The sequence below is a fragment of the Silene latifolia genome, chromosome Y, assembly GCF_048544455.1.
Source record: "Silene latifolia isolate original U9 population chromosome Y, ASM4854445v1, whole genome shotgun sequence".
Classification (NCBI taxonomy): domain Eukaryota; kingdom Viridiplantae; phylum Streptophyta; class Magnoliopsida; order Caryophyllales; family Caryophyllaceae; genus Silene; species Silene latifolia.
The window spans coordinates 466,832,250-466,852,781 of NC_133538.1; the positions used below are offsets into that span (position 1 = coordinate 466,832,250).

Sequence of the window (20,532 nt, forward strand, 5' to 3'; positions counted from 1 at the left end):
CGGGAGGAGGTAATTGCTCAATCACCTGCACCTTTGCCTTATCAACATGTATACCTTTATCAGAAATCAGATGCCCTAACACAACTCCCTCATTGACCATAAACTGACACTTTTCCCAGTTTAAAACAAGATTAACATCTATACTGTTTGCATGACTTTATCAAGGTTAGCTAAACAACGATCAAAGTCACTACCATAAACTGAGAAATCATCCATGAATACCTCCATAATATTCTCTATATAATCAGAAAAAATCCTCATCATGCACCTCTAAAAGGTAGCAGGGGCGTTACACAATCCGAAAGGCATTCTACGATATGCAAAAACACCCGTGGACGGGTAAAAGTGGTCTTACTCGATCGTCAGGATGAATAGGGATCGAAAGAACCCTGAATATCCGTCTCAGAAAAACAGAAAAATTTGTTAGAAGCAAGTCTTTCAGTCATTTGGTCAACAAAAGGGAGGGGGAATGGTCTTTCTTGGTGGCGGCATTTAACTGTCTATAATCAATGCACATCCGCCACCCTGTCACTACTCGAGTTGGTATTAATTCATTTTTCTCATTTTTAACCACGGTAGTCCCTCCTTTCTTCGGGACTACCTGAACTGGGCTAACCCACTTGGAGTTGCCAACTGTATAAATAATACCTGCATCGAGTAGTTTCATCACCTCAGCCATAACAACTTTCTGCATCTTCGGGTTCAACTTGCGTTGACCCTATCTGTAAGGCTTGTGGCCTTCCTCCAGCTCTATCCTGTGCATACAAACATCAGGGCTGATGCCCTTAATGTCATCCAAAGAGTAACCTAGAGCTTTCCTGTTTTTCTTAAGCACACACATCAAAAGGCATACCTGGTCATCATTAAGCTTAGCACTAACAATAGCTGGAGTCGCTCCGTATCATCTAGAAAGACATACTTAAGATTAGGAGGAAGTGGCTTACGCTCCGGCACCTTTACTCTCTACAAAGATAGACAGAATCGGCTTCAATGGTGTAGCAAGTGTTGACCAAGTTCTCGTTGGCCAAGCTTAATAGCATCTCATCTTCTTCCTCATTGAGCTCGTAGCTCTCCATTGAGGCTACCAAAGCATCTCGGCTCCTCAAAGCATTCTCCATCAGATATTCGCACACTCATCTAAACGGGTTAGATCAGCTAAGGGATCATTGGCTAAGGATTCCCTCCAATTGCAAGTAACAGCCCTGTCAACAATATCAATGGAATAACACGTATCCTCATCAGAAGGTTCAGCCGCCTTGTGAGCAAGACTGAACTCAATGGTGTCATATCCTACCTCTAAGGTTATAGTTCCGCGTTTGACATCTATTAGAGCCCCAGCTGTATGTAAAAACGGTCTACCTAAAATAATAGGTATCTGACTGTCCTCAGCAATGTCCAAAACAACGAAATCGACAGGGATAAAAAACTTACCCACTCGAACGGGTACATCCTCTAGAACTCCTATAGGTCTCTGAGTCGATCTATTTGCCATTTGAACGGTAATATCGGTCACCTTAAGTCTACCAATATTTAGCCTTTCGCAAATGGAATATGGCATGACACATCGACATGGCCCCTAAGTCACAAAGGGCCTTTCCAATTTCGTGGTTACCTATAGTGCAAGGAATTGAAAAACTACCCGGGTCCTTTAATTTAGGTGGTACATTAATTTGCGAAAGAGCATTACATTCTTCCACAAAACCAACATTACCATCATCACGAAAATTTCTCTTACGATTTAAAATATCTTTCATAAATTTAGCGTAAGAGGGTACCTGGGTAATTAAATCAGTGAACGGAACCGTTACCTCGAGATTCTGGACCATCTCCAGAAACTTACCATACTTACGCTCCAGCTTAGTAGCCTTCAAACGCTCCGGATACGGATCGCGCAACACGGCCGTAGGATCGGTAACCTTCGGCTTCCGTAGGTTTAAAACCCCCGTCAAATCATCAATGAGTGAAGAATCATGCAAACTAGTTGACGGATTTGCGTCCTGTACTGGGATCTCAGTCGATCGACTAATATGAGTGGTCGATCGATCAACTTGGTTGGGCGTGAACAGTTCCTGTTAAGAATTGATTTCGTCAGGTGACTCAGTCGATCGACTGACAATTTTGGTCGATCGACTTCCTGTGCTGGGTGTGAATAGTTTCTGATCAGAAACTATTCTATCGACTAGATCGATCGATCGACAATGTTGGTCGATCGACCGTAAATATCGGCGATTGAGCTCGTTTTTGCACCAGAAATTAAACTAGCCTCTTCATCATTTTCCGAGTCTCCTCTTGGCTTGTCGGAACCTTCATAAGAGAGGCCACTTCTGAGATTAATGGCGTTAATCGTTTCAATTGGCCCTTCACATTTGTTTGAGGAATTTTCGACTTGCTTAGCCTCTATATTCTCCAACTGCTTCACAAAATTCTTTGAGGACTCAATCCCAGCTGCTTCCATATTCGCCACTTGAACCAAAAGGAGTTGGACCATTTCTCTCAACTTCGCGGTCTCATCCGAGTTTTGAACAAGTATTTAAACTTTCTCCTTGAAAACTTCAGAAATCTCGAGCTTCTCGAGACGGGCAGTAATAGAAATGATAAGTGTCACAACGGCACTCATTTCATCACTTTGCTTTCGCGAATTTCCACGTGAACTTCCAAACTCAGCTCTATGGACTGCCATCTCCTCGATAGTATTCCAACCTTTGTTCTGACTGGTATTATTTTGGAACCTACCATTCGTAGCTGCGTCCAGGATGACCTTGTAATCATCATATAAAGCATTGTAGAATAAGTTGCAAAGATACCACTGCTGGAAGCCATGATGAGGGACAACTCGGACCAAACTTTTGAAACGTCCCCATGCTTCACAAAAATCCTCATCAACTCCTTGCTGGAAACTTGTGATTTTGTTTCTCAATGCGTCAGTCTTTGAAAGTGGGAAGTACTTCTTGTAGAAGGCTAAAGCTAGAGATGTCCAATCCGTGACTCCAGTTGCTACCCTATCAAGGTAACGGTACCAATCTCGCGCTGAATCCTTCAAGGAGTATAAGAACATCAACCCCTTTACTTCATCCTGAGTCACCCCAGCTGGTATAGGTATGGAACAATGAGAGTCTCAGTGAAAATTTCCATATGCTTCAAGGGATCCGCATCTGGTAGACCAACGAACTGATTTCGCTCCACTAAATCGATATAAGAGGAACGAAATTCGAAGTTACCCGTAGTAGGGGTAGGTAACTGGTGCCCCTTTGGAAGATGGTGTTCCTTTGGCTGTAGATTATCATATATGGTAGTTATAATTGCCAAAATGAGAGTACTCAAGTCTTCCTCTCAAAAACCTGTCTTCTAACTGTGCAAAAGCAAAACTAGAAGCAAAGGTAAGCAACGGCCTCAAGGAACCAAAGTTCCTTGAGACAAGAAAAAAAATAAACTAAAGATAAAGCAAACAGAATTACACCGTCTCCCCGGCAACGGCGCCAAAATTTGATACCGTCGTTTTGTATCAAAATTAAATTTATAATTCCAAACTAAAACTATAGCTAGTGATAGTAAGGGTCGAACCACAGAGAGACAAGGTTGATTTTGTTTGCTATTTTTCAGTCTAAAGAAGTAACAATTAAAAAGGGGGGTTTTGAAATTGGTTGATTCTAATGACTAATTGCTTAAATAAGAATTTCAAGATAAAAGAAAGATCGGGAAATTCGGTTCACCATGGCAATGGTCAGGGCAATAAGGTAGCATAAATCCTATAATACGGTCTCAGGGGGTATAAGCAAGCCTTTCGATCTAGGCTCAAATTAACCTTGCGGTCTTCTAATTCCCCGAAATTTCTCAAAGCCTTCGCTCAAAGGAAATTCCAATCTAATGATAATTCTAATTACTAATCTTTCAATCTAGTAAAAAGGCTTATCAAAAGACAACAAGATCGATGCGGAAGAATTCATGCTAACAAACAATCCTAATTTATGCCATGGCTCACCTCGTTCCCAATCAAAATAATTAGCTACGCATGACTAAAACTAAAACAATTGCTAAATTGATAACAAAGAACAAGATTGACATGATTGAATTTAAATAAAAGACAAGAGACAAGAGATGAATTGCTGGAAATAAATTGGTAAAACAAGAATTGAAATAACAAGAATTAAAAGAAGAGGAAATTTGCATAAAACTTACTAATTGAAAAGATGAACAACGTAATCGAATTCGAGGTTTTCCGTCTCCAAAGCTAGATCTAAAAAACTGAGTTCTTCAATAATGAAAAGAATATCCTAATAATTGCTGCGTTCTACTGATAAAAGATGCCCAAAAGTTAATTAAAAGTTGGGCTTTTAAAAGTCTAACACGAAGAAATAAATCTCAGCTCGAAGACTGGTCGATCGATCGACCGCCAAAGAGCATGGTCGATCGATCGGTAAATGCGTAATGCAACGCCGGCTCGCTGATTTTCAACGGTCGATCGATCCGAAAGGATTGGTCGGTGGTGGTGCTTGTGCAATGGCTCTTCCTCTCTTCAATTCAGCTCTTCACTCCTTTGCACGCATCCCAAGGTGGGTGAATCCGAACTTCCTTCTTCCAAGCTTCCCTGAAGTTGCCTCCGGAGGACGATTTAGGCTTGATTTAGCTTACATCCACTCATTCCTACAATAAATCATAGAAAATGCAAAGTAAACCGTTTCGGGAGAAATAGTAGCTTAAGGCTAACGAATACGCATGGAAATACGTGCCAAAACCGCAGATAAAGTGTATAGAATATGCACGTATCAGGGGTCCGGTACCTCCCAAAGCGGCCGAGTGGCCCACCATCTTTCGAAGACCTCCACAAGCTCGGAGCTCCGTAAAACATTCTCTTGGACAAGGGTATCTTGAGCGGGCACCTTTTGTTGACGCCCCATTTGCCTCATGAGCCTTTCAGGATAAATGAAGGAAGCAACCTTTAAACCCACCACCATCAAAGAACAAGGACTAGCACCCGAAGCGGGCAACCCCGTGATAGACCTCAAGTGCCACCATGGCACCACCCAACGGATGTAAGGACCACCCTCCTCCGACAATCTTGCGGCCCAATAAGCCTCGGTAGAAGGAAAACTATCCGAGTACAATTTCTTCGTCATGGTAAGGTGACGGAAGGAATAAGAAGAAGAATCAACCGGAGGCTCTACATACCTTAGCCTCTCCAATAGCCACACTTGGAGGATCTTTGGGGACCCAAATGAGGGAGCTTCTCCGATATAACCTTCCTTGTCCAAAGCTTGGATGATCTCTCTAAGCACTAACCATGATGGATCTCTACCATGCTCCATTTGCTCAACCACATGTACAAGGGTCATGCTACCATAGCATTTAGGCCCCTCCTTCCTCAAAGAATCAACAAAGAGGTATACATGGACAAGGCAAAAGGCCAGAGCCCTTCTCCTAGCCACCTCCGAAACATTGGCATCTAATCGGTTGGAAAAGATGTTGATGAGAGCCAACATGTCCACACCATGTGGAGCAAGAAGGAAGTTGACTTGACTTGTCGACAAACCCAACATGGAACAAAATTTCTCCTTGTAGCACATTCGAGTCGGAAGAAGCACCGGAACACAACCCGGCCACCCACCAATGGCTCCAACTTCTTCGGCTAGTGGACAAATTTCACCTTTGGGAAAACGAAAACCTGGTGTTTCGAATCCCAAAACCGAGAACATGCTTCGAGGAATGAGGATTGCACATTGACTTGATGGAGCACCAAAAATTGACCAACTCCCATGCAAATGAGTTGATACTTTTCGGGAGGCGACAAATCCCGGCACCATTGTCGCAACGCATTCTCAAAGGCATCCATGAAATATTTTTTTGGAAGAAGAAGAAGAGGTTTTATAGAGATATTTTCGTGTTTTGCATGATGAAACAATGAAGCACAAACATCACTATTTATATAAAACAATCATCGCGTTTTTCAGGAAAAGGGGAGAGCTGGCTCCCATCGCTAGGCTGCTCGTGCCTCTTTAGGCCCTCCCCCAGGATTCTCGCTTTCACTTGTCTCTTTCAACTTGTGTTTTCTCTTGACACCTCAAACCTCCCGCCAACACTCGCGCCTCTTCGGGATGATCCAAGACATTTTGTGTTTCCTCACACTCACATTTTCTTGTTTTTGCGTGTTACAAAATCCGACACGGTTTCCATGACGCAGCTTTAAACATACTGATATTTCTTTCTTTTTTAAGAGGGGAAGGGCTAATCGCCACGATCTGCGACGGATCATTTCCATGTCAGTCGAAATTCCGAAAATTTTTCGCATTTTCGCAATTTTCCATCAAAATAAAAATCGAAAATTGATAACACGACATCAGTTTTCCTCAAAAATCAAATCAAATACACTCGTAAAAATCTTTCTAAAATTCTTCCCTGACGGATTGAGTTTGAAATTTTTCGAGTCACAAATCAATTTCAACAATATCAATGCAATTTAATTCACGACACGAGTTAACTGCTCAGTGACGACTTATCGCGGAATTTTGCAAAATTCATTTCATTTTTCAAAATTCAATTTTAACTTCAAGTCAGCTCGGTTAATTTTGTATGCTTTTACGTGTTTACGTTTATGCATATGTGCTACCTGTTGCATGTTTTGTACACTAACGATGCAGGAACTAGTGAGAAGCAAAAAAGGTAATTGACAGCCGACATCGCTCCTCCGAAACACAACACAAAAAAGCCAAAAATCACAAAATGAGCTACATTCCAAAAACACATATATACAAACCGCCTCACGCAAAATACATCGACACACGTTTCATACGGACAACTGACCGTACAAACAGGATCCAGTACAAACATCTATCATACAGACACTGGCCTAAGACAATGAACTCGGGGCTATCCGCCACCTACCGAACTAAGCACTCTCTATCCTCTCAAACGGAAAAGAAAGGGAGCAACACAGGAAACAGAGGAGCAACAACGGAAGCGGAGGTGGTTACCATAACGGTAACACCTCGTTCCTGCTCCACAACAAAAAGAAAAATGATGCTTGGCAGACTTCGGACGACACGACAACCGAGGATCATAACTCAACACGTTACCCCGAGGTTGACCTCCAATCAGCAGAATTCAAGAGTGAAAGAGGACCATGACAATGGACATTACCCCGATGTTGACCTCCAATCCCTAGAACTCGACAACGATCAAAAGTGGCAACATGGGATAACACGCCCGTATTGAACCCCACTCATCGGACATCCGAACCTCTGCAGACAACGACCAACGATCGATACCCGATCATTGGCTGGGCAAAGGTCGCCAGGAAGAAACACAACCAAGCCTGTAACAAAAAAACAGTCGCCTCTCCTCCTCCTGGATCATCCTCCTCTTCCAAAGCCTCCACGACGGACCCCATAGGTCTCAAATGGTACCCTGCAATCAAAGACAAACAAAAAACGCCAGCCGAAATTTCAGCATTATGACGGCGTAAATTGGACAAACCCAAAACAAACAAACAACCTGCAAAACAAAGAAAGGGCAACCCCGCCCAATTCCAACCAGACAAAAAAAAGAATTCACAAAAACGCACAAAAAAAAACAACGACTCGCCCTTCTTTTCAAGCAAAACACGAGTCGAAACAACCACAACAAAAAACGGCGCCCCAAGACATACACAAGTTCCGCCAACAAACCAAAGTAAATTCCCAATGCAATGAGGAATTTTTCTACGGCTCAAAAAGGCAATTTCTACGCCAATTTGGACGCAAACTGGTCAAAAATTCAAAAACAACCGCAAAGAGGCAAACGTGATCTTATCACACCTTAAGCCGACCTAAACTACCAATAACTTCCATTTCGAGGCAAACTGACTCAATTCAAGCCCAAACAGGCGCTTATTTTGTCAGACATAAGACCGTCACAAAAGGCAAAAATTCCAATTTTGCCCACAATACACAAAAAAGGTCCACAATGGGAAATACGGTCTTTCCCGACTATAATACAACCTAGTGGGACCCACTACCCAATCAAATAAACTGGGTATTGTGAGATGAGACAGTTTCTCCACCTCACTCACGTTTTTCGAAGATAAGGAGCGTGTGGTGCAGTTCAGGAGTTCTTCAGGACTGGTAAGCTGTTAAAACAGTTTAGTGCCACCATCCTTACTTTAATTCCTAAAAAAGATTGTCCTACCTCTGTGACTGATTACAGACCAATTGCTTGCTGCAATGTAATTTACAAGTGTATTACTAAGATCATTTGTAATAAAATTGCTAGCACCCTTGCTGAGCTTGTGAGTCTTAATCAGAGTGCTTTCCTTCAAGGGAGGGATATCATTGATAATATCATGATCTGTCAAGACCTGGTGAGACTCTATAACAGGAAGATGTGCTCTCCTAGGGTCTTGATGAAAGTTGACCTTAGGAAAGCATATGATTCCATTGAATGGGAGTTTGTTGAAGGGATGTTGACTGCTTTGGAGTTTCCTAGTACTATGATCAATTGAATCATGCAATGCCTCACTTTTCCTTATTATTCTCTAGCTCTTAATGGAAACCAATTTGGCTTTTTCAAAGGAAGGAAGGGGCTCAGACAAGGAGATCCTATGTCTCCTCTCTTATTTACCATCTGTCTTGAGTATTTCACCAGGATTCTCAGTGTGGTTACTCAAAGACCAGACTTTAGGTTTCATCCTTTGTGCAGGAAGTTGGGGTTGAGTCATCTGGCCTTTGCAGATGATCTGCTCTTGTTTTGCAGAGGAGACATGGCCTCTGTGAGAGTACTCATGAGAGCTTTTCTTTCTTTTTCTGAGGCTTCTGGCCTTCGTATGAATCAAGACAAGTCTGAGATGTATCTTCATGGTATCACACCTATGGCTACTGAAGCAATTCTGCAGCTGTCTGGTTTTAAGATTGGCCAATTTCCCTTTAGATACCTTGGCATTCCAATATCTTACAAGAGGCTCACTAATGCTGAATGTAGTCTTTTGGTGGATAAAATTGTGGCAAGGATAAGAAGTTGGGGGGCAAAAAAAATAAGCTATGCTGGAAGACTAGTTTTGGTAAGGGCAGTACTGTCTCAACTTCACAGCTACTGGTCCAGGATCTTTCTCATACCTAAGGGTGTTCTTAGTAGAGTGGATGCAGTTTGCAGAAACTACTTATGGTCTGGCACTGATGAATTTCATAAGGTACCAGGAATTGCTTGGGATACCTGCTGCTTGCCTTGTGATAAGGGTGGACTTGGTATTAAACATAGTCTTCTCTGGAACCTGGCAGTGTTGGGCAAGTATACTTGGTGGATCTCTCATAAGAAGGACACCCTGTGGGTGAAATGGGTGCATCATCTCTATATAAAACAAACTAACTGGTGGGATAACAAGGCTACTACTAACTCTAGTTGGACTTGGCGACAAGTTTGTAGAGTTAAAGAGATTTTACAGTCTGGTTTTTTCATTAATGGCTGGTTATCTAAGGATTACGTCTTGGGTGAGGTTTATGACTAGCTGCTCAGGGATCATGTGCAGGTCAGTTGGATGCCCTATGTATGGAATAGGCTTTGTTTACCAAAAGTCTGCTTCATTAATTGGGTTTATGTGCATCAAAAATTGTTGACTAAGGATAGACTCCTGCGGTTTGGGATCATTAGTGATGGGGTTTGTGATCTGTGTGGTGTCCAACAGGAGACTCAACAGCATCTCTTTTTTTATTGTGCCTACAGTCAGAAGTGCTTGCAGGAACTTCAGCAATGGTTAGGATATACATGTCAGAGAGAGCTTATTAATTGGCTCATTAACTGGAGATGCAGGTCTTTGCCGCAAAAGAAAGTCTTCATGGCTGCTTTTGCAACATTGATTTATCTCATTTGGTTCAATAGGAATACTGCACGGGTTGAGGGAGTGGTGCACCATCCTCAGGCGATTTTGTGCAAGATTCAGAGTGTTTTAAAAGGGAAGCTAGAATCTATAGAAACTTGTAAGAGTCATAGAAAAGCGTTGTGTTGGTTGCAAAAGCTAGATTTAGTCTAATTTCTTTTGAGTTGTATGATGAGTAATGTGCTTGGTGTAATGTTCCTAATTACTAATACAAGTTTACATTTCAACAAAAAAAAATAGGGGAGCCCCCTTCTATCGCCAAAGGGCTCGCGCCTCAATGAGGCTTCCCTTTGCTTTATTCAGCAAAGTTTGGGTTTTGGCCCAATTTCCTGCGCGAATTCTTCAAAATTCAACGACGGCAATTAAAACCGTCATTTAAAAAATAATAGTGAAATCAAAATTCACTATTACTTCAAATTTCAAACAAACGGCGATCAAAACCGCCATTTCCCTTCAATAATAGTGAAAAATTCAAAATTCACTATTTTCCTTCAAACTACCACGACAGCAATTAAAACCGTCAATTTCAAAAACAAAATAATAGTGGAAACTTCAAAATTCACTATTTCTTCTATTTTCAATTTCAAGAATAATAGTGAAAAATTCAAAAATTCACTATTTCTTCAAATGTCAGACGACGGCAATCAAAACCGTGATTTTCGAAATAATAGTGGAAATTCAAATTTCACTATTTTCACCACGCATGTCAACGGCGGCACATAAACCGTCAGTTCAAATGTAATAGTGAAGATTCCAAATTCACTATTTCTATCACATGTCAACGGTGCCACATAAACCGTCACTTCAAAAATAATAGTGAAGATTCCAAATTCACTATTTCTATCACATGTCAACGGCGGCACATAAACCGTCACCTCAGGCGTAATAGAGAAATTTAAAATTTGTTATTTCCTTCAAAAAATTCAAACAAACGACGATTGAAACCGCCACTTCAAATTCAAACAAACGAGTAGTGGAAGTTCAAAATTCGTTATTCCTTCAAATGCCAACAGGGGGCTTCCTCGCGGAACCCGCTTATTTGAAAAAAAAAGTGATAGTGGAAATTAGAAATTCACTATTTTCCCGGCGGCATCATGAGTCCGCTACTTTCAAAACAAGCCCATTAGACGTGGCTATTCTCACGGTCGATTAGCCGACCCTTCTCCATGGCCGGCGAGCCTTACAACGCATCGCGGCTGGCGAGCCCCCCTCATATACGCACCATGGCTCGCGAGCCTTACAACGCATCGCGGCTGGCGAGCCCTGCTCACATACGCCCCATGGCAGGCGAGCCTTACTACGCATCGCGGCTGGCAAGCCCTCGTCATATACGCACCATGGCTGGCGAGCCTTACAACGCATCGCGGCTGGCGAGCCCTCCTCATATACGCACAATGGCTGGCGAGCCTTACTACGCATCGCGGCTGGCGAGCCCTCGTTATATACGCCCCATGGCTGGCGAGCCTTACAATGCATCGCGGATGGCGAGCCATCCTCATATACGCCCCATGGCTGGCGAGCCTTACTACGCATCGCGGCTGGCGAACCCTCCTCATATACGCACCATGGCTAGCAAGCCTTACAATGCATCGCGGCTGGCGAGCCCTCGTCATATACGCACCATGGCTGGCGAGCCTTACAACGCATCGCGGCTGGCGAGCCCTCCTAATATACGCACCATGGCTGGCGAGCCTTGCTACGCATCGCGGCTGGCGAGCCCTCCTCAAATATGCCCCATGGCTGGCGAGCCTTACAACGCATCGCGGCTGGCGAGCCCTCCACATATACGCCCCATGGCTGGCGAGCCTTACTACGCATCGCGGCTGGCGAGCCCTCCTCATATATGCACCATGGCTGGCGAGCCTTATTACGCATCGCAGCAGGCGAGCCATCCTCATATACGCCCCATGGCTGGCGAGCCTTACAACGCATCGCGGCTGGCGAGCCATCCTCATATACGCCTCATGGCTGGCGAGCCTTACTATGCATCGCGGCTGGCGAACCCTCCTCATATACGCACCATGGCTAGCGAGCCTTACAACGCATCGCTACTGGCGAGCCCTCGTCATATACGCACCATGGCTGGCGAGCCTTACAATGCATCGCGGCTAGCGAGCCCCCCTCATATACGCACCATGGCTCGCGAGCCTTACAACGCATCGCGGCTGGCGAGCCCTGCTCACATACGCCACATGGCAGGCGAGCCTTACTACGCATCGCGGCTGGCGAGCCCTCGTCATATACGCACCATGGCTGGCGAGCCTTATAACGCATCGCGGCTGGCGAGCCCTCCTCTTATACGCACCATGGCTGGCGAGCCTTACTACGCATCGCGGCTGGCGAGCCTTCGTTATATACGCCCCATGGCTGGCGAGCCTTACAATGCATCGCGGATGGCGAGCCATCCTCATATACGCCCCATGGCTGGCGAGCCTTACTACGCATCGGGGCTGGCGAACCCTCCTCATATAAGCACCATGGCTAGCAAGCCTTACAATGCATCACGGCTGGCGAGCCCTCGCCATATACGCACCATGGCTGGCGAGCCTTACAACGCATCGCGGCTGGCGAGCCCTCCTCATATACGCACCATGGCTGGTGAGCCTTGCTACGCATCGCGGCTGGCGAGCCCTCCTCATATATGCCCCATGGCTGGCGAGCCTTACAACGCATCGCGGCTGGCGAGCCCTCCTCATATACGCCCCATGGCTGGCGAGCCTTACTACGCATCGCGGCTGGCGAGCCCTCCTCATATATGCACCATGGCTGGCGAGCCTTATTACGCATCGCAGCAGGCAAGCCATCCTCATATACGCCCCATGGCTGGCGAGCCTTACAACGCATCGCGGCTGGCGAGCCATCCTCATATACGCCTCATGGCTGGCGAGCCTTACAATGCATCGCGGCTGGCGAACCCTCCTCATATACGCACCATGGCTAGCGAGCCTTACAACGCATCGCTACTGGCGAGCCCTCGTCATATACGCACCATGGCTGGCGAGCCTTACAACGCATCGCGGCTGGCGAGCCCTCCTCATATACGCACCATGGTTGGTGAGCCTTGCTATGCATCGCGGCTGGCGAGCCCTCCTCATATACGCCTTATGGCTGGCGAGCCTTACAACGCATCGCTGCTGGCGAGCCCTCCTCATATACGCCCCATGCCTGGCGAGCCTTACTATGCATCGCGGCTGGCGAGCCCTCCTCATCTACGCACCATGGCTGGCGAGCCTTACAACGCATCGCAGCTAGCGAGCCGTCCTCAGGTACGCACCATGGCTGGCGAGCCTTACAACGCATCGCGGCTGGCAAGCCCTCTTCATATACGCGCCAAGGCTGGCGAGCCTTACAACGCATCGCGGCCGGGGAGCCCTCGTCATATACGCACCATGGCTGGCAAGCCTTTCAACGTATCGCGGTTGGCGAGCCCTCCTCAGGTATGCACCATGGCTGGCGAGCCATCCTCACATACGCACCATGGCTTGCAAGCCTTATAACGCATCGCGGCTGGCGAGCCCTCCTCATATACGCCCCATGGCTGGCGAGCCTTACAACGCATCACGGCTGGCGAGCCCCTCTCAGGTACGCACCATGGCTGGCGAGCCCTCATCATATACGCACCATGGCTGGCGAGCCTTACTACGCATCGCGGCTGGCGAGCCCTCCTCAGGTACGCACCACAGCTAACGAGCCTTTGTCCACAAACATGCAAGGACGTATCTGAAGATGCCTCGGGTATGACTCCTTCTTATGGCTGGTGAGCCCTCATCATATATGCACCATGGCTGGCGAGCCCTCCTCAAGTACGCACCAGAGCTGGCGAGCCTTTGTCCGCAAACATGCAAGGACGTATCCGAAGATGCCTTAGGTACGACTCCTTCTTATGGCTGGCGAGCCTTTGTACGTAGTCTAACGGACTTTAAACGACCCGCACGGAAAGTCGGCAGACTCTAAACTGTTCCCGACGATAGGTCCTTGGCTCGTATCCTGGAGTCGCCCTTCCCGACGGCAGGTCCTTGGTCCGAATCGTTTCGAGCCGCCTCGACATCGCTTGGGTCTCCAGGTTGTAATCTTTAATTGACCTGGGGGCTCTACTTTGACTTTCGCCCTGTCCAAGCCTCAGTCAAAGTGGGGTCTTTGTAGATACCCAGTATCTGTTGAGATGCCAACAAACACCCAATGATTATCGGACTATAACATGTTTTGGAATCGCGGCGTTTGATAGACAATCTGTGTACAACTTTACGTCCGAAAACTTAAAACGATTTCGAAAATAAAACATTTCAAAAGTACCTGGAGTGTTTAATGCACGACGACGGGGTCACAATGACACTAACTAGAGTCAAAACCGACACCGGACCAAAAACCGACTCAAAAATTCAAATCCCGACTCTAGCAACGAGTCAAACCGAGTCAACCACCAAAAATAAAACATTAAAAACCTTCTATAATAAGATTTCCCGGATTCATGAATGGTCAAGTACCAAACATGCGACTACAAATCATAGGATAGAACAAATCATGATTGCACCTGTGTGAAAGTGACAGGACAACTCGAAGACCCGCGACGTGGCTTGCGCCTCTTTGAGCAGTCCAGGTGGCCACGTCGCTCAAAACTCACACAACCACTAATTTTCCTATAAATACTCCTCAAATGCCCCCATTTGAGAACTTACGCGAGTGTCCGCCCCCTCTTTTCTCCCTTATAATTCTCGACTCGACTTTATAAGTCACAATCCGACGCGTATTTACGACCTACCGATCGTAAATACAAGCCTTACACATTGTTTGGTACCGTCATCGTGCATTAAATCACTTGACCGACCACTTAGACCACTAAACCGTCACTAATCTTAATAAAACACTCTTTTTACTTACCAAAACGGTTTTAAACCGAGTGTTTTCCGGCCAAACGAGTTGTTACACTTACGTCGGTTTCTCGCCATAACCAAACATGTAAGTATGAGGGTGTAAAAATCCTTCTTTTATCATGTCTTCATTTGTTTTATGACTATAACATGCTAAAACATGCATAACATGATCCAAAACATGGGATAAACGAGCTGAAACTGAGTTTTGGCCTGACGCAGAAGCCCCTTATTGTGCACAAAGGCTCGCGCCTCAATGGGGTGCCCAGGTCAGAACTCAACCGTGTTTGTTCTCGTCTTTCCCCTTTAATTCATTTTCATATTTGTAATCGGTTTTTAACATTTCAAATATTTTCAAACCTTTTTTTTTATTTCATTTGTTTTAACCATAAAACATTTTTCACCCTTGGTTCCTCATACCATGACGGCTAAATCCGTGTTTCGGTGATAATATTTGGTTAATAACATTTAAAAAGTATTTTAAAGCCTTTTATTTCAATTTGGGAGGTATTTAAAGTCTTTCATCATTTCTTTACATTTTCAAAATAAGCATATTAGTCACCAACACAAAGTCATCCTTTTTTTTTGGGGTGTAATGTAAGAACTTCCATTAAACACAAACAAAGCTATTACAAGCTACTAATTTTTACAACAATTCAATTTAAAGTAGCTAAACATCAAAACTAAATCATTAAAGGGAGGCTACTTAACCAAACACTATCTCTAGTTTGCATCTCCTTTTGCATCTTTGCCAAAAACCGCATCTTACACTGTTTTTGGACTTCAGCTATCACCATTTCACGTTTCATCAGACACGAATCAACCCGTACTTTGTTTCTCTGCATCCAAATAGCATAGTGAGCAGCCAAAAAAGCACTCCCTATAACCCCCTTCTGCAACTTTGTGAACTGTCCTGTATACACCCAAGCTATGACATTCCTTGCAGGTAGCTGTATATTACACAGCCTAGCAATGCCAGCCAGAATCCTGAGGCTATACTCACAGTCCAGGAAAAGATGGCAGTGAGATTCATCAGCATTTCCACAGAGCAAGCATAAAGTATCACTGCAGCTCCCAAACTTATACAGTTTATCCTTTGTCTGTAAGGCTTCCCTGGCAATACGTCATCCAATAAACCGGTGCTTAGGTAAGCACCATCCATTCCAGATCTGCTTATGCCAGTCCACTCTATGAAACTTTCTCCTCATCACCTCATAACCACTTCTGACAGTATATCCTCTACTCTCCCCCTGCCACAACTCAGCAGAGTAGGACCCTAATAACTTTTCTCTAACCTTAACAATAGCCTTCCAACTCCAGCTTACATCAGAAGTAGGATTGTAATCAGACCAAGCTGCTCCTTTCATATAACCGTGATGAACCCATCTAACCCATAGACTATCAGGTTTAGAAAAGACCCACCAAACCAGCTTGCCAATTGCAGCTATATTCCATGCATAAGAATCCCTGATTCTTAGTCCCCCTTCATTCTTTGGAGCACATACTTTTGTAGGGTAATATCCGTATAATGCCCTTTAATTATAGGATTATAACGCAAAATTTACATGTGAATATTGTCATAAAACGATAAATATAAAGAAACGACAAAGATGTAGAAATAACCTTCGGTCCTAGTGCAATAAGGCAATGAGAGATTAAAGCAAATCTCCTCCTAAACGATGCACCCAAGATGTCCGAGTAATGCCCTTGTGCTAGAGACTATCCCCTAATTGGCTTGCAATATCGAGGGGATTAGTTTTTGTGAATTTGTGTAGGATGAGAGATCCGGAATTTAGGAGGCACAATTCCCAAAAACCCTAATTATTTTTCAAAAATGAATTAGGTTAGACAAAGAGGAGAAGCTCTCCTTTTGTCCTTGTGTGTCTCGGCCAAACCGAGTGAGAGGAGCCCATTTGGGCTTTTCATTTTCTCTTCACTTAAACTTGCGGTCCGGTCCATAGCTTACTAAATGCATACGACGCGGTTTCATTATAAACTGTTATCGGTTATCGGAAATTAAGGCATCAACTAATAATACGGGTTAGTTGAATTATTAATACATGTCCGACAAAACAGTATTGTATAATTATATTCAATATACATTTAATTTAAATATAAAACGCTTATATTTAAATTTACGAATAATTAATGGTTAATTCGCCTTTAGCTCATGATATTTAATCCGTATTAAATATAATATCTCACCATCACATTTTGACTAATTATTAGTCAAATAACTCAGACTAACTGGTTAGTCAAATTTGGCATCTACATGACTGTATTTTCATACCGTCACGTCACTCAAGACGTATCCTATAGGTGTGACTTTTAGGGACCAGTTGATCACCGCCATCTGTATGACAATAACGTCAAACTTATCTAGCAAGCCAACCGTTATTGATAAACGTGGATCAACTGATTATGATACAAAGTATACCCTTTGATCCTTTTAGAGGTTTATAAGTCCTTGCACTAACTGTTAAGGACACTAACCCCAACAAGCTCCCACTTGTCCGTACAAGTGTATGTGCAATGACGTTATCCGCACTAACTGGAGGACACTACCTCCAACAAACTCCCACTTGTCCGAACAAGTGTATGTGCGATAACCGATTCTCATATTCATTTAAAATTTCTCCCACTCAATGTAAAACAATTTGCGTTCGGATCCGCAAAGGTCGTATTTTACAATCGATCGTATCTAGAGTGGTTTCCCCGACTAGAGAGTAACTCAACCGATAAAACGAATCCGTATCCGAGCATGGCCATGCATTTCGATTCTGACTCCTCGAGTGGCCCCGAGAAATATCGAGTACCGATAAAGGCTGAATATTTCCTTCAACTCGAACTCCTTCCGATCTAAGCACAGCATGAAATGACCCAGAAAAAATCTACTTGGCCCCCTGTTACGGATGACCGTGAGAAAGAAACCAAAGTCACCCAAAATCTGCCTTAGTCTCAAGAGACAGTCGATAGTCAAAAGATTCGACTCTTAGGATCATTATGGAGGTCCTATCCACGACCGGGCACCGAATGTTGTAAAACGTTTAGGACTCCATGTCGATGTCACAATTGTGTCCTACGAAATATCCGTATAAAACGCCTCGTGATTGGTCGGGTCAACCTGTTGACTTATGGCTAGTTGAACCCACCATCAACCAACGTCACAAAATAATTGCCAGAGTTATCAGCTCATGTGGGCAATTAAGGACTAAAAAATATAATGTTTTTGCAGTTCACTTTGTGGTGTTCAAAATTTGTCGTACAAATCCACATGAAAAACAAAATATATATATAAAATATCAAAACGATGATGTTGTATAGAGTACAAAAACGAATGAATCTAATCCATAAAAGAGTACTACAACTTAGGAACACGTTTAATTCCCATGGAATTAACGTGCCCTTCATGCTTATCTTGTCGTAATGCTTTAGTGAGAGGATCTGCTATGTTGTCATCTGTAGCAATCTTTTCTATCACTACTGTCTTTTGCTCCACGTAATCCCGGATTAGATGAGCTTTCCGTTGTACATGTCTAGACTTGTTGCTAGACTTTGGCTCTTTAGCTTGGAAGATGGCACCACTATTGTCGCAATAGATGGTGATCGGGTCATTCGAACTAGGCACTACAGATAGCCCATGTAAGAATTGACGCATCCATATCGCTTCCTTTGTAGCTTCAGACGCGGCATAGTACTCGGACTCGGTCGTAGAATCTATAATGATTTGTTTCGAACTCTTCCGGTGACAGCAGCGCCATTAAGAGTAAAAACGAATCCTCGACCGAGATTTCGAGTCATCACGATCCGTTTGGAAGCTAGCATCTCACAGAATCGGTTTGCGCATAGCTTTTGTTCGCCTCCATAAGTCAAAGCCCAATCTTTAGTCCTCCGTAGGTACTTAAGAATGTTCTTGACAGCCAACCAATGTGATTCACCCGGATCTTTGTTGGAATCGACTTGTCATACTCAATGCATATGCCACGTCGGGACGTGTGCATATCATGGCATACATGATAGATCCTATTGCCGAGGCATAAGGTATCCGTGCCATGCGCTCTTTCTCTTCCGGTGTCTCTGGTGCCCGAGACTTGCTCAAATGCACCTCGGAGACATAGGAAGGAACCCTTCTTGGAGTTAGTCATGCTGAATCTCTCTAGGACTTTGTCTATGTAAGACTCTCGGGATCGAGAGATAGCATCCGTCGTGATCTATCTCGATAGATACGGATGCCTAGAATTCTTTGTGCCTCTCCCGGATCTTTCATCTGGAAATGGTTTTTCAACCATACTTTCACCGAAGTTAAGAGAGGTATGTCATTCCCAATCGGGAGTATGTCGTCAACATACAATATTAGGAAGACAATCTTGCTCCCACTCGACTTGATATATAAACATGGTTCCTCGACCGATCGAGTGAATCCATTTTCTTTTATCACTTGGTCGAAGCGATGATTCCAACTCCTTGATGCTTGCTTAAGTCCATAAATGGAACGCTTAAGCTTGCACACTTTCTTAGGATGTCTTTGGATCGATGAAACCTTCGGGTTGTACCATGTACAACTCTTCCTCCAAAAAGCCGTTTAAGAAGGCGGTTTTCACGTCCATTTGCCAAATTTCATAGTCATGAAAAGCGGCAATCGCTAAGATAATCCGGATGGAACGCAACATGACTACGGGTGCAAAAATCTCATCGTAGTGCAAACCTGGCACTTGGGTGAAACCTTTAGCAACTAGTCGTGCTTTGTAGATATCTTGTTGACCTTCCCAGAATGTTTTATCTTGTAAAGCCATTTGCATTGAAGGGGACGAACCTTAGCAGGTAAGTCAACAAGATCCCATACGTTGTTCTCATACATAGAGTCCATCTCGGATTTCATGGCCTCAAGCCATAGTTTCGAGTCGAATCGGTCACGGCACCTTTATAGGTTGCGGGTTCACTACTCGTTAAGAGTAGAACGTCATCTATGTTATGTTCCTCGACCATACCAATGTATCTGTCCGGAGGAATAGAGACTCTTCCCGACCTCCTAGGTTCCTCAGAATATTTACATGCAGCCTTTAGGGATTGAAGGAATAGGTTCCTCCAATGGTTGCTCGGTGTTTGGTTCTGGAATCTCCGACAGGTCGAAGGTTCTATCACTCTTTGCATTCTCGAGAAATTCCTTCTCTAAGAATGTCGCACTCGCCGCAACAAAAACACGTTGTTCGGTTGGCGAATAGAAGTAATGACCACGTGATCCTTTAGGATAACCTATAAAGTATGTCTTGACCGATCGCGGGCCGAGCTTATCTTCAGTCTCCATAGCTCTTGACATAAGCCTCGCAGCCCCAAACCCGTATAAAGGACAAGTTAGGGACCGTTCCCTTCCATAGTTCATATGGAGTCTTGTCAATGACTTTAGACGGACTTGTTAAGTATTTGAGCAAAGTGACAAAAGAGCATAACCCCATAATGAATCGTAAAACCGTGTGACTCATCATGGATCGAACCATATCAAGTAGTGTTCGATTTCTCCGTTCGGACACACCATTCAGCCGAGGTGTTCGGTGGAGTTAGCGTAGGGCGATCCCTGCGGTCTTTAAGGTGTTGATCAAACTCGTGAGAAAGATACTCGCCACCACGATCCGAACGTAGTGTTTTTATCTTTCTACCAAGTAGGTTCTGTACCCTATTTTGGTATTCTTTGAATTTCTCAAAGGATTCACTTTTGTGCTTCATTAAGTAGACATAACCATATCTACTTAAATCATCCGTGAAAGTGATGAAATACCTATAGCCTTCTCGTGCGGTGATTGACATAGGTCCACATACATCCGTGTGTAT

The 20,532-nt window shown here is 44.2% G+C and overlaps 1 non-coding gene across 1 annotated transcript; it reads left to right on the forward strand.

Moving 5' to 3' along the window:
* The first annotated feature begins 2,813 nt into the window (after window positions 1–2,813).
* On the forward strand, window positions 2,814–2,920 carry LOC141635106 (small nucleolar RNA R71). The gene has a single exon (XR_012539811.1). It is a non-coding gene; the product is annotated as a small nucleolar RNA R71 (small nucleolar RNA).
* Window positions 2,921–20,532: the final 17,612 nt, after the last annotated feature.